The sequence below is a fragment of the Dipodomys merriami genome, unplaced genomic scaffold (assembly GCF_024711535.1).
Source record: "Dipodomys merriami isolate MVZ:Mamm:240054 unplaced genomic scaffold, mDipMer1.0.p SCAF_8, whole genome shotgun sequence".
Taxonomy (NCBI): Eukaryota; Metazoa; Chordata; class Mammalia; order Rodentia; family Heteromyidae; genus Dipodomys; species Dipodomys merriami.
The window spans coordinates 60,359,493-60,365,955 of NW_027206401.1; the positions used below are offsets into that span (position 1 = coordinate 60,359,493).

At 46.6% G+C, this 6,463-nt stretch overlaps 1 pseudogene; it reads right to left on the reverse strand.

Moving 5' to 3' along the window:
• Nucleotides 1-605: 605 nt before the first annotated feature.
• On the reverse strand, nt 606-1,918 carry LOC138819458 (casein kinase I pseudogene; annotated as a pseudogene).
• Between the last annotated feature and the right edge of the window lie 4,545 nt (nt 1,919-6,463).

Consider the following 6,463-nt stretch of genomic DNA (forward strand, 5'->3'; position numbering starts at 1 on the left):
CATCTGAAGATCATGGTTGAAAGCCAGCCCTGACAAAAGAAAATCCACAAGACTTTCCTCTCCAAATGAGCTGCCAAAAGCCAGAAGTGGGGGTATGACTCAAGTGGCAGAAGGCCAACTTTCAATGAAAAGACCAAGTGAGAGCATTAGGCCCTGAGTTCAAGTCTTAGTCCCATAATGAGAAAGAGATAGAGAGACAGAGACCGACAAAAGAAAGAGAAGAGAGAAAGAGAAAGAAGAAAGAAAAGAAAGGAAGGAAGGAAGAAAGAAAGGAAGGAAGGAAGGAAAAAAGAAAGAAAAGGAAGAAAAGAGAAAAAGAAAGGAAAAAGGAAGGAAGCAAAGGAAGTCGGGAAGGAAGACAGAGAGATAGGCCGAGGAGGAGAATGGGAGGGAGCAAAGGAAGGAAGGAGGGAAGGAAGACATACAGACAGGTGGAAGGGAGGAAGACAGGCAGGCAGGAAGGAAGGACAGCAGGCAAGCAGGCAGGGGTGGGTGGAGGAGGAGAAAGGGAGGGTACAAAGGAAGGAAGGAGGGAAGGGAGGGAGGGAAGGAAGGAGGGAAGGGAGGGAAGGAGGGAGGGGAGATATACGTGCCATTGAAAACCAGACACGGCGTTTCCACTCTCACTTCCTATTCACAATCGCACGGCTCCAATTCAGGATCCAGCATGCCCAGTGCTACCTGGAGCCCAGTTTCACGCGGGAATTTCAGTTCTGTACAGCAAGGCAGTGGTTGTCCACAACCACGGGGCGAGCGTCCACGGGGACTAAAGCTTTGTAGACTTGGGGAGAAACCCATGCTGCTGCTCTGGGGGGTGGGGGTGGGGGGGCAGGAAGTGGGGGGGGAGGCTGCCCGCCGGGGGGAGGGGGGATTGGTCTAGCCCACGGAGGTGGGGGGAGGCGCCCCCCCCCAAACACACACACACACCCGGCTAGGGCTGGCCGCTGGACGAGGCGGCCTGCTGGGCCGCCTTCTGCTTGAGCATGGTCCAGTCGAAGGTGTAGTCGTACTGGTGGTTGAGGGTGCGGAAGAGGATGCCGAAGAGCTGGCGCAGGTAGACGTAGTCGGGCGTCTCCTCGAAGCGCAGGCCGCGGCAGTAGTTGAGGTACATGGCGAACTCGGCGGGGCAGCCCTTGCACAGCACCTCGACGGGCGTGGACATCTTCTTCTCGCTGATCTTCTCGTACTTCTGCTTCTTGGTGGCCGCCTTGAGGCCCTGCCAGGGCAGGCTGGTGCGGTTGAAGTACATGAGCACGTAGCCCAGCGACTCCATGTCGTCGCGGCGGCTCTGCTCGATGCCCAGGTGCGCGTTGATGCTGGCGTAGCGCGCCGTGCCCGTCAGGTTCTTGTCCTCGCGATACGGGATGTGCTGGCGCGTCATGTTATCGCGATACTTCTTGGCCAGCCCGAAGTCGATGAGAAAGAGCTTGTTGCAGTGGCGGCCGATGCCCATGAGGAAGTTGTCGGGCTTGAGGTCGCGGTGCACGAAGTTCTTGGAGTGCACGTACTCCACGCGGCTGATCATCTGGTCGGCCAGCATGAGCACCGTCTTCATGGTGAAGCGGCGCGAGCAGTAGTTGAACAGGTCCTCCAGGCTGGGCCCCAGCAGGTCCATGACCAGCACGTTGTAGTCCCGCTCCTGGCCGAACCAGCGGATGTGCGGGATGCCCACGCCGCCCTGCATGATGCGGTACAGCTTGCTCTCGTACAGCAGCTGCGGGTGCCGCGCCTTCTGCGACTCCAGCTTCACCGCCACCTCCTCGCTGTTGATCACGTTCACCGCCAGGTAGATGTCGCCGAACGAGCCCGACCCGATCTTCCGCAGCAGCTTGTACTTCTCCCCGACAATGAAGTCGGCCTTGGACCCTTTGCTGCTCGCCATCCCGAGGGCGCGGCGGCTACGGGGGGAGGCCCCCCAGAGGACGCCTGGGAGGGGCGGGCCCGGGGGGGGGACCCGGGCGCCCCGGGAAACCGAGGGCTCAGGCCTTTTCTGGCGTCACAGGACCCCCCCTCCCCTCCAACACACACACACACACACACCCGGGGCTGCTGGGGCAGGCACTGTCTGGCTTGGCTGGAGAGATGGTAGGCTGGCAAAAGGGTGAGTCGAGGTGGTGAGCACATCACACATCAGGACACACCACCAGAGTTGGTGGGTGACCTGGGGAAGGAATAACAAATCCCTGGCATGGCGTTGGGGAAACGTAGAGCCATGAGGTAGAGCCATTAGGACAAAGACTATGGAAGAGAAAGAAAAGGAAGGAGAGAAGGAAGGGAGGGAGGAAGAAAGCCAGAAAGGGAGGGAAAGAGAGAGAAAGAAGCAGAGACACAGAGAGAGGGAAGGTAGAAGGGAGGGAATGAGAGAGAGAGAGAGAGAGAGAGAGAGAGAGAGAGAGCACTCTATCTCATGACCTAGCCATCAAGGGGTGGGTTTTATGAGGTAGTTTTGAACAACCAAAGAAACTGCAATCAGAATCTCAGACAAGTGCAATACTTCATTTATTGCAGTATTAATCACAGTAGTCAAAATACAGAAATAACTGAAATGTCCATGAACAGATGAATGGCTGAAAGTTGTGATGGATGTGTGTGTTGTTGTGTGTCATAGTACAGCTATTAAAAACAACGTGGATGTACTTGAAAGACTGTGCCAAGTAAAACCAATCACAGAGGACACTTAACCCACTTAGATGAAGTGCCTAAAACACACAGACAGGACACAGGGTGAAGTGGAAGTTTCTGGTGTGTGTGTGGGGGGGGATTGGAGGTGGGGGTTGGGAGATGGAAGTTGCTGTGGAATAACTGTATTTTGGGGCAGGATGGGGGACAATAATGGAAGGGGTGCCATCAATGCATTGTACTCTGAAACGAAGGTATTGAAGGGTAACTCCTCTGTACAACTCCTCGGAGATAATAAAAATATAACTTAAAAATAAAAATGAGTAATTTAAAAATGAGTAATTTACACTTATGACTAATTATTCTGTAGTGTGTTCTGGAAGTTCATTAGGAGGGCAGATTTCATGTTGAGTGTTCCCTCTACCCAAGAAACAAATGTTAGTTCACTAGCGATAAACCAGAACTCACCCTCGTGATGAAGCAAACTATGTCACGATGCAAATATTAACATGTGCTGTGAGTATAATACACAACATGAAGCATATGTACAGAATAAAGATGGAGGCATTATATATATTATATTATATAGTTACATATATAGTATTTAGTGTGACTATATTGTATAGTATAGCAGAGTGATAGCAAGTTTAAGTTTCTGTTCTTCTATAGAAAGATTTTGGAAGACAACTTTTTTTACAACAGAAAAACTGAGCAAATGAAATTCAAAAATGCCTTATACCCAGCACTGATGGCTTATGCCTGTAATAGTAGTTACTCAGGAGGCTGAGATCTCAGTATCATGGTTCAAAGCCAGCCTGGGCAAGAAAGTCCATAAGAGTCTTCAATTAATCACCAAAAAGCCAGATATGGAGCTCAAGTAGTAGAGTGCTAGCCTTGAGCAAAAATACTTAGGAATAGAATCTAGGCTCTGAGTTCCAGTGAGTTACACACACACACACACACACACACACACACACACACACACACACACACACACACACACACACACAATCTGAGGGTTGAGATGACAGAGCAAACAGCTATTATAAAAATGAGAGAGACAAAGAAAGGCAGACACTAAGAATCATAGCAGATACCTAGGTACTTGAGTCAGCCATCTGGGCTACAGCTAGTACAAATGCTTAAATTATAATTGACAAACTTCTAGACTCAGTGTGGATAACTGAGTTAGGGACTCCTGATGCCAAATTTTAGGGGATTATCTGTAACCTTGAAATGATCTTTAAATAAGTGTACAGAGGGGCTTCTCCTTCTACCATTCTCCCCCATCTCTCCCAACTCCATTTATACTCTATAGCCCCCCGGCTCCAATTCGACATATGTGCATTGAATATAATGACTATTTGCCCACCCTTCCTCTGTTTGTCTGCCCCCCTCCCTTTGGCCCTCCTGCACAGAACATGTTTTAGTTTCATCTGGTGCTCATTTTGCTGAACTATTTGCAAGTTGTTCAGAGAAGTTACACTGTTGGAATCCTCCCCTGAACACCGTTTGCTACACCAGGTGCTCACAGTAAAGCTGGAAAAAAAAAACACTCCTTTATGGTGGTAGCAGAAAGAAGAAGAAAATAACAATGCTGAGACATTCTCCAAGAGCCATGCCATGCTCTCCTCTACCAATATTCAAGAGAAACTAGTTGATCAGAGCTTCACAGACCTGGGGGCAGGAAGATGTTCCCCTTCAGCCCCTCTAACCTTTCTGTCAACTAAAGGGAGAGAAAGAACTGGATAAGCCTTAGTATGTTCATGGCCTGAGGCAGAGGCTCACTACGAAAGTCCAACTCACCATAGGAAAGTATTTCCTGTCCCCATCCTTGCCGCCATTTAGGCTCCCAAGTAGTAACAGTGGATTACAGCTAGAAGAACTGCAGAACTTGGATCATATTTTTTAAGAGAATGTGCTAAGGAAACAGAGACAACAGCACATGAAAATAGGCACAATGAAGGAACTTTTATCTCTGGACTTCTACAATGTAAGCCAATAGTAAACAGCTCTGCTCCCAGCCAAATAGATCTACACAGTTCACCCTAAAAAGCAGAAAGTTCTTCTTCAAGATTATGGGATACATTGAAAATGATTTTGCCAGCTTTTCCTTTCAAATTTAGCATATGATTTTTGTGTGAAACTGTTCTCTAGCCTGTCTAGAGGAGGAAGAACAGTATGTTGAAGCTTGAGCAATACTATCTGCTTTTGATTGTTGTGGTTTGTTGTTGTTTATTAACCTAAAGTGGTTGTACAGAGGGGTTTCAATTCAGCATTTCAGTTGCTGAGTACAATGCACCTTGATCAGTGTCCCCTTTTCCATCATTCTCCCCCATCGTTCCCAACCCAACCCCCCCTCAAGTAACCTGTTTCCTTTTCATATGTGTACACTGCATATTATGATTGTATTCACTCCTTCTTCCTCTCTCCATTCACCTGCTCCCTTTCTCCTTGACCTCTCCTTGACCCCCCACAACTCATGTTTCAGTTTTCTAGTGCTTATTTTGTAAAGCTATATGGTATGTGTTCAAAGGAATTATACCATCACAAACTTCCTGTGTGCATATCACACTTTGGATAATATGCTTAAGTATATATGCATTTGTCCATGCATATGTCAAGTTTGCTCAACCACCTTGCCTAGCTGGCATTCTACCACCTGAGCTCAGGCTTTTTGCTGGTCAGTTTGGATAGTCTCATGGACTTAACTTCCCAGGCCATCCTTCAACTATAATCCTGTAGGATTTAGCTCCTGAAGAGCTAAATTGCAGACTTGTATCCAGCTTAACATAGAATTTTACTTATTGACTAGTGCTAAAAGTCATAGTGCTAGTTCACATCACTAACGTTACTCAACTCCCTCGTATGATTTCAGTGGAGGTTGATACATATTTGAATGCCAGATTTTTCTGCTTGGGTTACATTTGCAAGAGAAAGCAATCCTAAGGTTGAAAGAAACCAGTGAAAAGGTAATAACTGATAAAGCAATCTGCACTTGATAGATGTATATTATTTTGGGGTGCACTTACCCAGTTCTTTTACTAGATGGATCCTAATTTTTCTCTGCAGGATCATCTTTACCTGGCTTTTGGCCCATCTGATTCAGGGAATGCTCTACATTTGTTTCTGAAGTGTGAGAGCATTGCTTTAGCCATATTCATGAGTGTGCAAGGGATAAATTTCAAAACAATGACATACAGTAAGATTTCTGTCGGAAGCTTTGGAGGCCAAATACTCTCTTACTGTTTTAAACCTATCAGGCAGGATTTAAAGAATATATAGAAGGATCTACAAGTATATAATGGCTCCTTATGTAGTCATCTTGCCCACACAGTTATACAAACAGAAGCTGGAGGAGGAAAGGGGTATTGTGTTGTAACACATACTCCTGAAAACAACCTTACCTGAAGCAGGTCCTGACTCTGTCTGTGTAAACCAAAGAAGATTCTTCCTGTTGAATCTGCTAAGAATGGAACGTTCTGTCTTTGGAATTAAATCAGTCCTAACACTTGCCTAGCAGCAAAACTTACATGCTCTAAAGTAAAACCGAATCTAGCTCTGGAGAGTTCTTAATGGTTTTTTAACATACAAATTATAGCTTTCATTGGCACTTAGACAAATAAGCAATATAGCACACTTGGCATAATGATGTTTTAGTATGCCAAATAATTTATGTGGGTTTTTTTCCCTAAATACAAAGCTTGATCTATGCTTTCTTCAGCTGTCATACCCCAAGCATTTCAAGATTCCTGGTAGTATAGGCAGTATAGACTTCCTACTTGTTTTTTAATACAAACAAACCTATATTCTTCTCTCATGACCACAGATACAAAAGTTTGTT